Genomic DNA, 19268 nt, shown 5'->3' with positions numbered 1-19268 from the left:
ACTTCAATTTCTTTATGCATCATATCATGAAACAAAGTTACCATTATCTTTTGATAAGTTGCCCTAATGTTTTTTAGTCTGAATAGCATCCTCTTGTAACAAAAGGTTCCCCACGGAGTAACGAATGCTATCTTCGACGGTTATACCCAGAGAAACCATCCATGAAGGAGTACGTTGAACTTCATGTCGCATTATCAATCAAGACATTGATATATAGCAAAAGGAAGTCATCTTTCAACTTGCTTTTGTTTAAATCCCTGTAATCTACACATCTCTGATTCTATCACCTTTCTTGGGAACTACTACTATATTAGATACCCATTATGGGTATATCGGCTTTCACCTTGAGCACCATATCTAGACGAGTTCTTCATAATTTATGTTTCACATGTATACTTCCTTTATTTAATGGTACCATATATACTACAATGTTAGTATCTAAACCAAGCGTATTTATGTAAGACTAAACACACACATCGACATACTCGCGTAGTAGTGAGATCAAGTTTTTTCTTTTCCTAGCAGTGATTAGAGTCCTTATTTCAATTTTCTTTTCATCCAAACTTGTACCAACATTAATTATTTCTAATTCTTCTTTTGTCAATTTCCAAACTCACTCTGATTGCTCTACTAACCTAGGGAATTCTAAAGCATACCATATGTCCCTAGCAATTTTTTTCTTTCAAAAAGTGATCCTATTAAACTCACTTATACTTAATGCACAATACAAAGGCTCCATAGCTTTAGCATTCATAGATAACAACTTTTTATCACTATCGGTATACTCACTTCTAGCCTTAGGAATAATTATACCATCTTTAATTTTAGTAGGCTTATGGAGTCCATTTTCAATAGATAATCATAGATCATAATTAATAGATTGAAGATATATAATCATCCTAACTTTCCAGTAGGCATAGTCATTACCATCAAATAAAGGTGGCCTAAAGGTTGATGATCGTTCATTTTAAACATTAAAACTAGTGGTTACCATTCTACTCAATGTCTAAGCAAACTTATGTCACACTCGGACATCGTGACGACCGATTAAAAAATTAATAACTCAACTTGAAAAAGAACAGATATCTGGCATCTTATTCTTTTAGGGAAAACGGTCTAGTTCAAGGAGTTGCCACCTAGTATTATGGTCACTAGAATCCTAATTAGTCAACAAAGATTCTTTGGTACAGGACTGATTATACGAAAAGAAAGATACTATCACCCCTTAAGTGTCCTACTTGAGGTATGCTGCATTGTTGGTTTTGTCTTAAACTACTAAAGATTTGTTTTTGCTATGTTCCAATGGTCTTCCTATAATATTGTTGACTCTGGCATCAGTGAATATTATCGCCTATGAATATTTCCAACTCTAGTGTTGGTAAATATAGAGCAACCCAAATAGTACTGTATTCTTGACTCTGACACCAATAAATAAATTCGTAAAATTCTGTATTAAAAGAAACAAAAACTACTTTTTTTCTTTTTATTTATGTAGCCGAGTCTCAAAACTAAAAAAAAAGAGTTAGGTCACTGGTCCAAACCAGTCACCCGGTGTGGCCATTGTTGTATGCATGCGTGAACAATTCACGCATGCAAGAAACAATAACATGTTAATTAATTTTAGCAAAATAGGGAAAGAAGGAGAACTCATATGGCGTTGCTGTGACTGGAGGCGAAGCTGAGGGAGACGGTCAGGCACTGCTCAAGGTTGAAGACCCGGCCCGTTGTGCTATTTGCTGTTACTACACTGCGATGCTGGTGTTTCTCCAACTGCTGGACCGAAAAGAAGGTTGTTGCTGGATATGCGGGGTGCAGCAGCGGATGTTGTGGCTGCTGTTTTAGGAGAAGAGGAAGGAGCATAAGGGTTCCCTCTACTGTTGTTGTTGGCTTGTGTTTGCTCCCGGTTACTGGAGCTGTTGATGGCGTTGTGATGATAAAGGAGCTGCGAAGAGAAGGGGAGAGAGGCTGAAGGTCGGTGATTGGGAAGAAGACTTTTTATTTTTATTTTTTTATGAGGAGTTGTAGCTCCTTGGGGTTGATATTGGAGAATGAAAAATCGGTCTAATAGGGAAGAGACTAAGATCGGGAAAGAAGAGAGGAAAAAAAACTGAGGGGGGGAGCAACAACGGCTAGTCCAGGGTTCGGCCGCGTCCATTTTTTTTATGTTTTTATTGTAAATTCTTTTTTTTTCTCCTACTTTTTTGTAATATCTCCCCCTTTTTACAGTAGAGAAGAGTAGATGGAGGCGTGGTTAGTGGTTTTTTTCCATGGCAAAGAAGAGGTGGCTAGGGTCCCGATGATCACAGTAGTTCCAGACTGGGAAAAGGGGAAAGAGGAATGGCAGGGAGACAAAGCTTCTTCTCCGTCTAGGTCCATGGAGGCTAAGGAGTTGCTGAAAATGGTGAAGAGATGGCTGAAACTGGTTCTATGTCCATGCCAGGGAATAAGTTCCCAAAAAAAAGCTCAAAGGGGCGGCGGCTGGTATAAGGTTCGCCCTCCTTTGTTTTCTTTCTCCTCTTTTAGTGATGTGTGTTTTTTTTCTTTTAATGTTTTTCTTCTAGGGTTTCTTCGTCCTCCCTTATGCATATACTAAGATTTGTATTTATAGTGCAAGAGTCTCATCGCGTGTAGAAACAAAGTTTCAATCAAACTCATTTTCTTCTTTGAAGTTTGAATTTGATTAAGAATCAAATTTGAAAATGGATAACTATCATTATCTTAAAGACAATGATTATCTTAAAGATAGGGATTATCTTGAAGATAAAGATAGAATGACAAAAGCACATTGTAGTCCCTAGTTTTCACGCAAGCTGACAAATCACAATTTTCATCGAAATAAATCTCTGAAAATTAAATCAAAAGCCAATGGGCTAAAATTGGGTTACAACAGTTGCCTCCTCTTTACAATGCTTACGGTGCAAAGGTATTTGAAAATTTATTTTCTTTTGACTTTGAATAGTAAGTTTTGTAAAGAAAAATAATTGTGAAACCCTTTCTCTTTTTCTTTCTTTTTTCTTTGATTGATTTTTTTTTAAAAAAAAAGAATCTAATTGTTCCAGGCGACCTACCCGATGAAAAATAAAACACGAAAAGGGTTTCGCGAGTGATCTAATTGTTTCAAGCAACCTATTTGATGATGAAAGATACAAAAAGAGATTTCTTTTTTTTTAAATGGTCTTATTGTAATGGGTGACCTACCAAAATAAAAAAAATAAAAAAAATGTCTCATTGTAATGGGTGACCTAATGGAAAAAGGAAGGGTCTCATTGTAATGGGTGACCTACCCAAGTAGAAAAAGGAAGGGTCTCATTATAATGGGTGACCTACCCAAGAAAAAGAAAGGGTCTCATTGTAATGGGTGATTTACCCAAGTAGAAAAAAGAAAAAAAAGAAATGTCTTAAAGGGACGTCATGATAAAGCTCAAAAGTGCACTTGAAAAGGAGGTGAGGGCTCGGAGGCGTACTCGAAAGGAGGTAGGGTTAGGAAACGCACTACCTTGGATGATCAAGGGCTCAAAAGTGCACTCGAAAGGAGGTAGAGTTAGAAAATGCATTACCTTGAATGCTGGAAGGCTTAAAGGTGCACTCAAAAAGAGGTGAGGGCTCGGAGGAGCACTCGAAAAGAGATAGGGTTAGGAAACGCACTACCTTGGATGATCGAGGGCTTAAAGGAGCACTCAAAAGGAGGTAGGGTTAGGAAACACGGGCTTAAAGGAGCACTCAAAAGGAGGTAAGGTTAGGAAACACACTACCTTAAATGCTCGAGGGCTCAAAGTCACACTCGAAAGAAGGTGAGGGCTCAAAGGCACACTTGAAAGGAGGTAGGGTTAGGAAACACACTACCTTAAATGCTCGAGGGCTCAAAGGCACACTCGAAAGGAGATGAGGGTTCGAAGGCACACTTGAAAGGAGGTAGGGTTAGGAAACGCACTACCTTGGGTGATCAAGGGCTCAAATGTGCACTTAAAAGGAGGTAGGGATAGGAAACGCACTACCTTGAATGCTCAAGGGCTCTAAGGCGCACTCGAAAAAAGGTGAGGGTTGAGAGGCGCACTTGAAAGGGAGGTAGGGTTAGGAAATGCACTACATTGGATGATCGAGGGCTCAAAAGCTCACTCGAAAGGAGGTGACGGCTCGGAGGTGCACTCGAAAAAAGGTAGAGTTAGAAAACGCACCACCTTGGATTTTTGAAGGCTTGAAGGTACACTTGAAATAAGGTAGGGTTAGGAAACGCACTACCTTAGGGATGGTAAATGAAAGGTAGTGGAAAAATACAAATATTTTTTTTCTGCGGCTTGATTCTCATGGGCGGCCTGCCTAGGTTAAAATTTCTCATAGGTGAAAAATTTTCAAAAGCAATTTCAATCTTGGCCATTTCAAGGTGGCCTTCAATTTTATGGATCCCGTCAGAGATTTCTTTTATGAATTTTGAAAAACTCATTATCCAATGTCTCAAAGTTTAGAAGATATGCATGCATCTTTACTTGATTTGAAATATAGGCCCTTGTTTCTTCTTAATCTTCTTGTTTACTTGATTGATAAGGACTTGCTATCTTTGATTTGGTTCATCTTCGTCGTTTAGCTTCTAGCCTACTCGAGTTAGCCCATGTAAGTCTCTTCCCAGATTTTTTTACCCAACTCAGCCTTCATGGTGCCCATGATGACCCACTTTCTTGTTAGAGATTTTTTGTCTCATCACATAATTTGAAAGGATCATTCATTAAACACTCAGTGTCACTTGTTGAAAGAATCAAGTTGTCTTTTGTAAACCAAAATGCCCCTTTATCTTGTTGTAGGAAATATTTCTCTCTTTTTTCTAGAAGGGATTGATTTTCCTTTGAAACACAATGTTGCCCCCCTTGTATTAGTCATTACCCCTAAGTGTGCTCTGTCAGCAACTCAAACAAATGATGATTTAAGTGACCATTCTCTAATTTCTCTCATTTTCAGTTTGGTGGAGGAATATTTATCTAGAATGAATCTTGAAGTCTTGATCTTGCATTTAAAAACAAAAATTGTTTTGATATAAGTTTAAAAACTTTTGCTTTTAAAATCTTGCAACTCTCTAGTTTTTTCTTGGAAAAGAAATTATTTGCTCTTGTGTTTGGTGAATTTGTCTTTAGTGAAAGTATGTCATTGGGTGACTTTCTATTTTTATAGGTTTTCAAAGTGAAGGGCTCGAGAAAAAGCTTGAGGTTTTGTTTCAGAAAAATTTGTCTCTTTTTGAACACTTATTTTATCAGCATGAATAATAATGAGTTTGTTCTCGATGTCATGACTTCTATAAAAAAAGTAATCTTTGAATTTTGAGAGCATTGTTTATTGTTCCTGGTTGCTTGCTTGTTTGATTAGAAAGGACTTCTACAGGCACATAACATAGGCTGTGGTTTTTTGCTATGAAAGAAAAGGATTTATAAGACTCAAAGAGTGTTTCAAGGTTTTAAAGACTGAGGATCACTATAAGCAGTTCGACTCTTTATGATCTTTTCTTTTACCGCTCTTCTTTGATTTGTTTTTCATTGCTTTGCTAGGGCATATTCATTTTGTCTTGGTTATCACCTTTTCTTTTGATTTGGGCATGCCCCCTAGCATTTGAGTTTCATGAGCTCCTTTGTCTTTTTGGCTTTCTCACGGCTTTATCATCTTTTCTCATTGAAATTTTCACTTACCCCAAGTGTGGGGTGTGATCCTAGTCGGGATTTCTCATGAAAGAAACATTATTCAGGCTCAAAAAAAGACAGTAAAGGATATACTCTTTAGAATGTCAAAGGAATAACAAATATGGTTTTTCCTCATTTCAAGCTCAAGCATTTAAGATCAGTAAACTATGACCTCGTCCAGTGTAATGATTTGGAATTTCGCAAAGAAATGCATTTCATGAGTCTATGAACAACAAGTCCACCACATATCATTATGCATACATTTAAAGCACAGGCCTCATAGGTCATGGTGTGAGGGTGAAAGTTTGTTTTTTATTCGTGCACTTTGGTTCAGAGTTTAGTCACCTCAATGAAGGAGTTGCTTGATTCATGTGTCATTCTACAAGTAAAATATCAAAAATATCATTTTAAATAAACATCAAATTTATTTTTGAAATCAAAATGCAAGTTCAATTTTTCAAAACTCCAATGGAGAAACTGATTTTGGTAAAGAGATGAATTGCGTCTATGAGATCACGCGAGACTTCAAAAGTGTACTTCTGAGTTCTTTAGAGAGAACCCTTTCCAAGATGTTTGGATATAACTCAACGAAAGAGATGCATTTAAAGAACAAACTCATTATTTCATTGACACTTTTAGAAAAGAGGCTCAACAACAAAGACCTTATGCTACAAGGTAACATATAAAAGGACTAATCATTTAGCAATCATTGATTGGAATTTCTAGAATCTTCCAATCATCTCTCTCCTAATGAACTCTTTGACAAGGGCACATTTTCAATAGTCAGTTGAGGTCAAGCCTAAACCTGTTTTGGTCTAATTACACTATAGCATCATCTTTAGGATGATTGATCTCTAGGTGTCTTTGTTTTAGTAGTTCTTTCTCTCATTTTTGTAACTACCTTTGACATTGTGAACCCCGGTTTCTTTTCTTTCTCCAGTAAAACGTTTCTCCTTAATCAAGTCAACAATCCTTCCTAAATGAATGGCTTGTTCAATCCTCTCAGCTATAGCAACCAAGTCAGAAAAATATTGTGCAGAGCTTCCCACGAGGTATTCAAAGTATGGTGCTTTGAAAGTGTTGACAAATAAATTGATCATCTCTTTTTTCCGACAAATAAGGATTAGCCTGTGCGGCTGTCTCACGCCACCTATAAGTGTATTCTCTTATGTACTCCTTATTGTCCTTTTCTATATCTTGCAAGCTTGACCTATCAGGACCCACATCCATATTAAACTTATATTGCCTAATGAAGGCATCAACTAAGTCCTTTAATTTTTTTATCTAGGTATTGCCTAACCGTGTATACCAAATAAGGGCAACGTCACTCAAATTGTCTTGAAAGAAGTGAATCAACAGTTTCTCGTTATAGACTACCTCAGTCATTTTGTTGTAGTAAGCCTTAAGATGAGTTACAGGGCATTGAGTTCCTGTATATTTGATGAATTCTAGCACCCTGAACTTCTTAAGAATGACTACGTTAGGTACCAAACACATCTCGGTAGCTTTTACATGGTTATGTAGGCTAATTCCCTCGAATGCCCTCAGCCTTTATTCCAGGGCAGCCCATTTGTCCAGGCCATCTTCTTTTACCATCTTGTTCTTTTTAGATTCCTTTATTATAAGGTCAATGGTAGATGATAATCTTATAGGATATGCTAGTTAAGCAAACTAGGAATACATAGCTTGTTAAGACACCTCATTTGCCCCCAGATTCTATAGATTTACGAGCATAAGTTCAGGCTGAGCTGTAAATTTTGCTTCTTTAGGTTTAGATCTCAAGGCCTGTTCGAGTAGGCTAGTAAGCCTTGCGACTTCTTCTCTAAGACTTTCCATCTCTTTTCGGTGTTGGGCTTCCAACTAGGCTTTTTCTTCGTTTTTCATTTGTCTTTTCGCAGTCGAGTGTTATAGGTGTGTTTCAATGGGGGGCCTATATTTCACCTGGAGTGCGGTATTATGACAGTTTATAAGGATATGTTCAAACATGCATGAAGATGAAAGCAACATATTAGGTATGATTCGCCTTTTGTGGGGGGTGACATAACGATCGCTATTCTTTAGATGTGTGTTCAGATCTGAATCCGATATTCATTGCAATACCGAGAAGAGATATGCTTAGCCCTTTGTCATCTGAGCTTTCAACCACATTCTTAGTGTCTTTCATTATGCATCTAATGTCTTTGAGTAGCGGTATCTCATCGACATCTAGTCTAGGGCAGTCTCCCTTGGTCATTTGCAAGGATTCAGACTCGAGTCCATACTCAATAGTTGTTATCTTAGGAATAGCGGCCATTATGTCACCCGAAAGCCCTGTAATAAGGATGCTTACACATTTAAGCTTATCTCAGTGAAATTACATAGGGATCAACCTAAAAGGTAGGTTCTGGTCATTAAATGCATCGAGGTAATTTTGTTATCTAGTCTTAAATGTAACGGTCTGGCCCAACATGCTGTATATTGTCCGCTTTGGGCCTCCCAGTCCACCCATGTCCAGGGCTTCCACCTAGGTCCCCCTCACGGTTTTGTTCCTGGTAGCCACGCATGGCCCCAAAACGCGTACAACATGTTAGCAACCAGCACCACTAATAAGGCCCTGGCTCTGGACGCTCGATTCCGATGTGGGATCTTACATCAAAGGTCTTTCGCATGCTCAATGATTGTCCTCGAAAGGTTGATATGAGGTTTACAAATAGTGTGAAGATAGAGGCCTAAGTAATATCAGTTCGGCATACCGACCACTGTCAAGCAAACAATCATACGAGAGTTGGATAGTTTTGCAAGCCTTACCCAAACTAAAGTCATTGGGGTGCCATTACTCCTCCACTTATCTTAAAGTTGATACCATACATACTTTTAAAAATGAGATGAGTAAGGTGTGAAGGTCTTAGATCCATAACCAATATATATGAATGATAAACATGAATAACTATGCATGCTAACACAATAAAAAGAGCAAAAAACTAAAAAGGAATAAATAAAATAACTTGATAAACAAAACAACACAAACGCAGTACGACAAACATTTTTAGCAATAAAAAGACAAATGGCAAAGCTTAGTCTTAAGAGATCCCTAGTGGAATTATCATTATGTCACACTTGAACATCGCGGCGACCAATTAAAAAATTAATCACTCGACTAAAAAAAGAACAGATATCTTTCATTTTGTTCTTTTAGGGGAAACGGTCTAGTTCAAGGAGTCGTCACTTAGTATTATGGTCACTAGGAACCCTAAAAGTTACTATCACCCCTTAAGCGTCCTACCTGAGGTAGGCTGCATTGCTGGTTGTCTTCAACAACTAAAGATTTTTTTTCATTATGTTCCTATGGTCTTCCTATAATATTCCTGACTTTAGAATCTGTGAATATTCTCGCCTATGAATATTTTCAACTCTGGCGTTAGTAAATATAGAGCAACCCAAAAAGTATTGTATTCTTGACTCTGACATCAATAAATAAATCCGCAAAATTCTGTATTAAAAGAAACAAAAACTATTTTTTTTCTTTTTATTTATGTAGCCCGGTCTCAAAACTAAAAAAAAAAAAAGGTCGGGTCACTGGTCCAAACCAGTGACCTGGTGTGGCCACTGTTGCATGCATGCATGAACAATTCACGCATGCAAGCAATAGTAACATGCTAATTAATTTTAGCAAAACAGGGAAAGAAAGAGAACTCACCTAGTGTTGCTGTGACTGGAGGCGAAGCAGAGGGAGATGATCAGGCACTGCTTGCGGTTGAAGACCCGATCTGTTATGCTATTTGCTGATGCTGCACTGCGATGCTGGTGTTGCTCCAATTGCTGAACCGAAAAAAAAAGGCTGTTACTGGACATGCAGGGTGCCGCAACGGATGCTGGTGGTTGCTACTTTAGGAGAAGAGGAAAGGGCAGAAGGGTTCCCTCTACTGTTGCTGCTGTTGGCTTGTGTTTGCTCCCAGTTACTGGAGCTGTTGATGGTGCTGTGATTGTAAGGGAGCTACGGAGAGAGGGCAAGAGAGGCTAAAGGTCGGTGACTAGGAAGGAGAAAGACTTTTTATTTTTATTTTTTTATGAGGAGTTGCAGCTCCTTGGGGTCGAGATTGGAGAATGAAAAATCGGTCTGATAGGGAAGACACTAAGACCGAGGAAAAAGAGAGGAAAAAAACTGAGGGGGGGAGCAATGACGACTAGTCCAGGGTTCGGCCGCGTCCCCCCCCCCCTCTATTTTTTTATGTTTTTATTGTAAATTCTTTTTTTTTTCTCCTACTTTTTTGTAATGTCTCCTCCTTTTGCAGTAGAGAAGAGAAGATGGAGGCATGGCTAATGGTTTTTTTTTCGTGGCAAAGAAGAGGTGGCTAGGGTTCGAATGATCACAGTAGTTCCAGACTAGGAAGAGGGGAAAAAGGAATGCCAGGGAGACAAAGCTTCTTCTCTGTCCAGGTCCATGAAGGCTAAGGAGTTGCTGAAAATGATAGAGATGGCTGAAACTGGTTCTGTGTCCATGCTGGGGAAGAAGTTCCAAAAAAAAAGTTGAAGGGGGTGGCAGCTGGTATAGTTTCGCCCCCTCTTTGTTTTCTTTCTCCTCTTTTAGTGATGTGTTTTTTTTCTTTTACTATTTTTCTTCTAGGGTTTCTTCGTCCTCCCTTATACATATACTGAGATCTGTATTTATAGTGCAAGAGTCTCATCGTGTGTAGAAACAAAGTTTCAATCAAACTCATTCTCTTCTTTGAAGTTTGAATTTGATTAAGAACAAATTTAAAAGCGGATAACTATCATTATCTTGAAGACAAAAATTATCTTGAAGATAAGGATTATCTTGAAGATAAGGATAGAATGAAAAAAGCACATTGTAGTCCCTAGTTTTCACGCAAGCTGACAAATCACACTTTTCGTCGAAATAAATCTCTGATATTTTAATTTTACACTTTAAACCCTGTAAAATTAAATCAAAAGCCAACGGGCCAAAATAGGATTACAACAACTTATATAAATAAGAACCTTATTTTAATATCAATTATTGTTCTAGAATTAAGACAACAATAACACCCAAGAGAGGTGAATTAGGTGTTCCACTAATATTAACAAATAATGCAATTTAAAATAATTAAACACACTAAACATAGTCAACAAAATAACCAAAAAGGATGGGCACTCCCACTGTTTCAAATTAATTATCTTTTTTTAATACTCTGAAGAGTATCATAAAGAAAAAGTAAATTTAATGTTGAAAAATATTAACTAATATTATCTTTCTCCGACAAATCATTAAAAGTTATCAATAACTTTTAGTAAATTGGAATAAATATTTTTGAAAAATAACACTCAGAGACCATCACACTCTCTAGTACTCTTTTCTTTCTATAACTGGGCATTGATTTTTCATGAAGAAAAACAAACGCCATGTGTCGTAGTGCCATTGGTGGGGTCATTTCTAAATTTTTGGTTAAATCATATATATATAAGTGTGTAATAAACACATTACATAACATTGAATTGTTACTATAAATTGTTGTTCTACAATTAAGACAACAATAACATCTTAGAAGGGGTGAATTAGATATTTCACTAATATTAACAAATAATGTAATTTAAAACAATTAAGCACAATAAACATAATCACCAACAATATAATTAAAGTGCTTAAAATAAATAGGTAAGGGAAGAGAGATTACAAACTCGGTTTTTAACGTGGTTCGGCAAGCCTACATCCACATCTTAAATACCAACCATACTTGAGTATTGTACTCTTTTACTAATTCAAGTTAGAGATACAATATCTTTGATGAATCCATAACAAGCTTATACACCACTTGAAGATGTCTCATTCTCAAGATTTTTTCTTGGTGACAATACCTCACCAATACCAAGAGTTCATTCAAACTCTCAAGATTTTACAAGTGCAATTTTTCAGTTATAAGATACTCTCTCAATAGGGTGGATTTTACAATTGAGAATATATGATCTATATAGCTCACTCAATAACACTTAAAGGATGTGAAAGTGTTTAAGTGTTATAAAAATAAGAATGTATACTCTTGTACAAGTATAAGAAGTTTTAGTGCACAAATATAAGTATGATTAAAAATTGATAATTTTGTTTTTTTCTCATATATATAGCAAAAACTATTTATTATTGGTCCTCTACCATATGAAACGGTCGACCACTTCAATTGGTCAAAGACAAACGGTTCCTGCAGATTCCCAGATGTTCATCCCTGATGAACAAAAGATCAACCGGTTCATTTGGTATAACCAAACAGTCGAGCGCTTCAACCTAAAACCCAGATTTTATAGTTTTAAACCTGATAAATCTTGAACCGATTAAATGCATATCAATGCTATAATGCATGCAGTGTAAAGTGTGTAAATTCATTTTAATTTGTGTTATCAAGTAATATACAAAAATTTAAATAATTTGCACTAAAATGAATACTTATGCACTAAGTCTTCACTTGCTTTGCATCTTAGACTTGTTGATTAATTTCTTCATTCAATTATACATGCTTGTTGATATGTTTTTCATATAAAACTTGTTTAAATTTATTTTCAACTAAGCATACCATTAGTCCAATTTTATTTAATTGTTATCATTAAAATATATAAATATTAATATGTAACCCAAAGATCAACTTAAACATCATTGATCCCAGATTAATCAAGAACTCTAATTTCAATTTATACAATATTATTCCTTTAAAAAAATCATTACTTTTAGTACGAAACTCTAATTAAGTTGAATCTTATGTCATTAGAAAGCTAATGAGATGTACTTTCTGACCATATAAATTTTATTTAAATAAGAAAATACTTCTAAAGTAATTTTATAGCCTTGAAAATCCAGTATTAACACACACAAAAAATAAGTTTAAGCTAAATTTTCAATTAAACACATTGAAGTTACATCACAAATAGTCATGAACATTTATATGAACACGAAAGCAATTAACAACAAGTTTTGATATCAATGAAGAATAACATATATTTATAACGGAAGTAAAAAGTTGATTGGACATACATTTCAAGTTTAAATATTCAACAGATTAAAACTGAAATATTTTACATGTCAAAAGACACTACCAACTATTTGTTTTGATTACACGAGTTAAAACAATTTTCCACTCTTCAATAATCCTTCAAATTCAATATTGATGAAACCTTTTATGTGAGGTTAGATATCTTCTCACATTAAACTCTCTAACTTATTATTTGGGTTCAAAAACTCATGCTATTAAGAAAAGAAACATTTTTTTAGTTTTTAATTGTCATAACTAAGAGAATTAACTTTTTTTATTATTAAATAAGGATAGTGGAAAGGTATTCTCTTCCTAATAAGTATGTCAAATTGTCTAACAATTTGACTTTGCATTTTCTTTTCTTTTTTTCATTCAATTTCAATGGGGCCTAACCATGAATATCCAAATATAAAATAGAACCAAAAAGTCTAACATAATCAAAGTTAAATTGGCTACCACTACAAAGTGAAGGATTATTGTTGCCTTTTCTTGTAATGAAATATTTTTTTCAACCAATCTCTCAAAAAAAAAGTAAACTCATGATCTCCTTGTAATTAAGTGCAAATCGCTCACTACTACTAGGTCATAGAATCATTAGTAAATGTCTAACACCATTAAGATTTTGTATTCACATTTGCATGTTTTCGTTTTTCATTTGAATTCAAAAGTTTGAATCCATTACAATCCTAATATCAATATATCTATTTCCGATTAAATTCAATCGTGATGATATTCTAAACTTTAATCGCGTTATATGATGTAAAGATCCATATTGTTATATATTAAGACAATTAATATAATATTTTCATTCAAAAAAACTAATGTTTTCATGCATGTAAAATTGTTCACCTTTTCTAATAAAAAAATCCAAACTAAAAATGCATGATTTTTTAGTTTGTCATTTAATAGAAAATTGGTTCATTACATTCATCATTCATTAGAAAATTTCTTTTCATTAATTATAAGATTTTTAATTTCTTTTGGTTTGGAGGTTAATTCATTTTGTATGTAGAAAATTTATCAGATTTTTTTACTCAATCTTTGTTATGTGATCTTTTTTTCTCTTGAACTAGTGGAAAATAGTAGACTAGTGGTCCTGCACTATGCAGTCTATTTTTCAATTGATACAAAGAAACGATAAAGGCAAACAAAAAAGAATAATAACAAAAAAGAATAAATCACGTAAAAATCGAATTAAAGTCATTATAGTTTTATGTACCTTATTGATTTTTTCATAACCTGTTTTTTATTCTCAATTTTTCAATGTATTCTTTTAAAAAGAAATTCAAAACAATATATATTTTCAATGAAGTTCAATCAATTTTTGTTATTTTATGAATTTTATTTATTTATTTTTTGTATGATAAGATAGGTAAATAAAAATAATAAAAAGATAATAAAAAGAATTTAGGGAGTAAAATTAGAGACAAGAATAAAAAAGAGGACTAAACAAGTAAGGACTAAAAAAAATATAATGATAAGATAAGATTGTTCAAAAAATATATAAAAAAAAAACAAATAAGGGACCAAACAAAATTAAAAAATTGTAGAAAAGAGATCCTATATATTTAAAAAAATTAATTAATTAGAAATCTACAATCACAAAGGAAATAATATAAGAAAAATTTAATAATACTTTTTTTTCTTGGATTAGTTTTTCTTTTTCTACATAAACTTTCAAACAATATAAATAGAAAGGATCAATACCCCCATGAAAGAGACACTCTTGCAAAGAAAATCCAAGCTAACAAAAGCAAAAAGCAAAAAATAGTCTCTTCATTTTTTCTTCCAAGCTGCCCACACATACTGCCAACACCAGATTCTGACCAACAGCTCCTCCACAAGTGTCGGCCACTTACTACCTTTCTCTTCCACACCAGCAGCCGCCAGAGCAACATAAGAAACAACAGCATCACCAACAAAATAGTACCCAGCAGTGATAGAGAAAACATATCAGAACTTACCAAGCCTCGATCTCTTAGTATAGGAGGCAGTGATTTACATCGTCGGTGTAAGAAGCAAGAGGGGGAAGAGTAGCCGCTAAGCCACTGATCCATGATTCCATGTGCCTTCTAGACCCACCGGTGCAGGCGACGAAGTCCCATAAGCCAGCTGATCTCTTAGCGCAAGACCACCACTTGCCCCCACTGTTTATTTGTTTGTTTGTTTGTTTTTTCCCAGCCATTTCAGCCTTGTTACAGCTAACTCTTGTTACTCGCAAAGGTTAATCTCGAACCCCAATGTATTATTCATTTATTTTTAGAATAATTTTTAATTTGTAACGTGCATGTGATTTTTATGTTAAATTATATATTTATATTGATTAATTCACGATGAGTTAGTGGTAATATGTGAACGTTATTTCTTTGTGTATGGGCATATTTGTTGAATTATGTTGGGATTTATGTTTTAATGGCATTTGCATGGGTTTCATTTGGTCATTATATTGTAGACTTGGGTTGGTGTAATCCTTGATTGGGTTTTGTGCCCATATAAATTGAATCTTGACACCTTAAAGTATAAGGGTGGTTTCGTTAAAAAATAAAATTGTAAATAATTTTTTTTCTCCAAAATAATCTTTAAAATGATTTTATTTCCTAAATATATAACCTATTTTCATCCAAAAAAGAATTGTGAAAGGGTTTTGTTCATCGGAAGTTGAAACTTTATGGTTTCTTAAAAAAACAATATATGAGATTTTATTTTTACTAAAGAATTTATCTGGGTTTAGTAAAATCATTAAAAGAGTTTTGTACTTGAGAAGTCAAAACTTTACCATCTTTTAAAATAAAAAGAAAAATTACATGCTAAAGCCCAAATTATGTTTTACTATTCTTCTGATCTCCTACCCGTGTAGACTAAAAAGTAAGGATTAAATCTCGTGGCTTCTTCTATATTCTAAATCACTTTTTAGATTTTATAAAAAAAAATTATCTTTAATAAGTAAATACTCATATATTAATTTAGGCAAAACCTTAACATAAAACACAATATACATTTTATGCATGATATTTTAGGATGATTTTAATCTTTTATTTAGTATAATAAGCTCCTCACCTAAAAATTTCTGAAAACCAGTTAGGATTTTTAATTACTATAAAACTAGATAGCAATTTATTTTCTTTTATTTTATTCTTTTTACATATTAGATCATAAAGATATTCGTTGTAATAGATTTGACCATATCATTAACTGAAGAGGGGAATTTATTGTTCCCCTCTCGCAAAAGCATTGTTCACTTGAACAATGCTTTTTTTTTTTAAGATTTAGTTTTTTCTTCGATTTATCCTTCAATGGGTTTGCTTATCCCTATCTTATGATTGAGGTCGCTAATTTGGCGGGTTACCTTGATTTTTTTTCTTCTTTTTTAGTTGATTTTTTTTCCTAATTTTTTCCTTCAATATTTGGTTAATTTGGAATTAGTCTTTATTTTTTTCAGTTTTCTTTCAAGGAGGTTATCTTAGTCTCATTACCTGGATCATGGGTTTGACAAGTTAACTTGAGTTGACTTAGGTCCTTTTTTATGTCTTTTTTTTAATTGAATTTCTTTTTCAATTTCATCATTCAACATTAAGTTGATTGAGAATTGAGCTTCATAATTTATTTTGATTTGCTTTCTATGGAGTTATCTCAGTCACATAAACTGGGTTGCGAGTTTGGTAGGTTAATATAGGTTAACTCGAGTGGTTTGTTTTTTGGTCTTTTTTTAATTGATTTTTTTTAGTTTAATCCTTCAAGATTTTTTTTATTAAGAATTAAGTTTTATAATCTCTTTTATTTGCTTTCTATAGAACCAATCCCATTATCCAATTACAGATTTGACAAGTTTACTCAGGTTGACTTGGGTTGATCCAATATGTTTTTGTCTCAATATTTTTTAAAAAGATATTGTCTTGAAATATTTGTAGTCAAACTACATTTTTAACGGTTGGTGTGTTGTAGCAGGCAACCAAATATAAAACCTAAACTCTTAAAAGTCATGTAGTGGTGTAAGGACCATTCTCACGGAGAATATCTAGTCTAGTTTTATACTAAGTGAACAAGGATGGGAGGATCTGAGTATAACAAAAATAATTATAAGAAAAACAACTAGGGAACAATTATAAATAAATGATCAAAATTAACCAGAAAAATAAACTTTGGTCTAAGTCAACTTTTGAATTTTCACCATTGGAATTATTTTCTTATCTTCCCTTAATTGTAGTTAATTAGAAACAAGCAATCTAATAAATCCTAAGTACTAAATAACCCAAGGCAAGTGTTGAATGTTCAATCTGGTAATAGCTTTCAGAATTATAGAGATCGATAAAACTAAACAATACAAGCACAAGCAATTGCATTTAATTTTATTGAATATACTTTCTAAGATTCAATAATTTTTTACAAGCAAATCATCAAATCTTACTTGATTCACAAATTAGAGGGATCAAATAATTATGGATTTGATATCTAATCTAGCAGTAGATTGTAACGAATAATGCAGCAGTAGACCTCCTAATAATTAAATGAGATAATCATGAAAACATACATAGAAGAATATCCATTACTCAAAGTGTGAATTGAAAAACAAAAATTATTCAGATCTCACAGTCTTATTAATTCTAAGGCTTTTGTCTCCTTCTAATGGTTTTCTCCCATTTTAAAGTTCATTCCTCGTATTAGAAGCCCTCAAAGTATCCTAAAAATATTATAAATATTATCCTTAAATACTAACAATCAAATCTGAGTAATTAATTAAAATATTAAATAATAAAGTAGAGTCCTGATATAACTAGAAAAGTGATGTTTTCAGCTAGAATTCATGCACCAAATCTGGAAGCTTTCAAAAATAAATCACATGAGGTCTATGTAAAACATTCGTAGGCCAAAGAACGTTCCAGCACGTTGGCAGTATAGGTGAAGCAACTTCATGCATGATTTCGACCTCAATGCAGCCAGTATCCCTCAAGACTCAAAATATGAAAGTTGTGGATCTCTTCCTTAGTGTTCTATAGCATCTTTAATTATCTCAATCAAAGCTCAGGTAAGAGAGTTATGTCTAGATTACAAAACTCGAATTAGCTTCATTTTGCCCTTAACGCCTCCATTTGCATCCTAAATCAAAATATAAAAAATAATGAGTATAAAAAACTAAACATTAAGGGAGAAAAAAATTATGAAATTTTTCATTCTCATCAACGTTTGTATGGGTTATCTTTGAACCCGTTAAGTTGACCGAGTCATATTAGGTCAACCCTTACACAATTTAAATTTTTTTTCTACTAGAAAACATGTTATAAACACTTTGATTTTTTTATGTTAAAAAAATAATTTGACCCGCAGCGTAGCAGGAGCAATGATCTAGTTTTTTTCTATATTAAAAAGGTAAAATTGACCATATATATTTCAAACTAGACTATGCCGACTTTTAATGAGAATTTGACATATCTTAATATTCAATTAACTAGCAATTCATATCATTTAGTTTAAAACCAATATATTGGCTTGAGTTATGACATGAGTTGAACCAAATTCTTTTTAAAGTAAAATAATGTCAAAAATGTGGAGATTTTTTTGGCAGTGTCATTAAACTTGGTCGATCAGGTCAATCTTAAAACCTCTCAATCCGACTCATTGCCTAGCTCGAGTTTTGAATTAAATTGTGTGAGAGTTGACCCGAAATGAATTGATTCATTTCATAGGTCTCAAGGCAACTTGGATGACCAGGAAAAAATGGCTTAGGTTTAAAAAATCTTCAAGATGAAATACTTTTTTAAAAACAATATTGAAATAATACCAGATTGGACCGACCTCAGTTATTCTACAACCTGAATCATTGACTCCACTAAGTTTAATAAAAAAAATGTAAACTAATTTTATTTAATTATATTTTAAAAATATATACTTGCAAAATCAAGCATCAACCCTAAAATAAACGTTTATTAGAGGCCGTAATAGCCCTATAGAAAGTAGAAAAAAATAAATCATGAAGTTTATTTTCCAAACAATCCAATAATGAAGGATGACAAAAATAAATGACCAAAAACCAATAAAAAAATATATTAGGTTCAATGGGTAAACTTGTCAAACCCGTACATCGGGTAGCTCGGGTCAACAAGTCAAACCTATAAACTAGTTCATGGACTCCTTTAGGAAAAATAACTTGTTGTTTTTCTATAAAAACTATTTTTTATTTAACTAAATGATAACAAAAATAAATGATCACAAAATCAATGCCAAGATGTTTTTTTTTTTTTAGACTACGATAATCTCAAAGAAAGATAAATGAAACAAATTACAAACTCATTTTCCAGTGAGCCCAATATCTAGTGATGAAATTAAAAAAACAATGAATTTAAAAAAGACAAGTAAAAAATAAAATTTAAACTCGTTAAACCCGTGAATAGGTCCATGAACTTTATAAAGTTCAATAACATGTTTTTTTTAATAAAAAATAGATAATCAAAGAATCGAGTTCATTTAAGAAACAAAAAAAAGAACAAAATAGTTATCCCACCAAACCTGCGAACCGAGACAACCCGAGTTACCTAAACTCGCAAATTGGATCATTAACCCCATAAATTCTAATATTTTGGTTTTTTCCCAAAACTATTTTTTATTTAACTAAATATTAAAA

This window comes from Populus nigra, chromosome 14 (genome assembly GCF_951802175.1).
Source record: "Populus nigra chromosome 14, ddPopNigr1.1, whole genome shotgun sequence".
In the NCBI taxonomy this organism is placed as follows: Eukaryota; Viridiplantae; Streptophyta; class Magnoliopsida; order Malpighiales; family Salicaceae; genus Populus; species Populus nigra.
The sequence above is the reverse complement of the archived record's forward strand: the minus strand, read 5'-3'. Positions refer to the sequence as shown.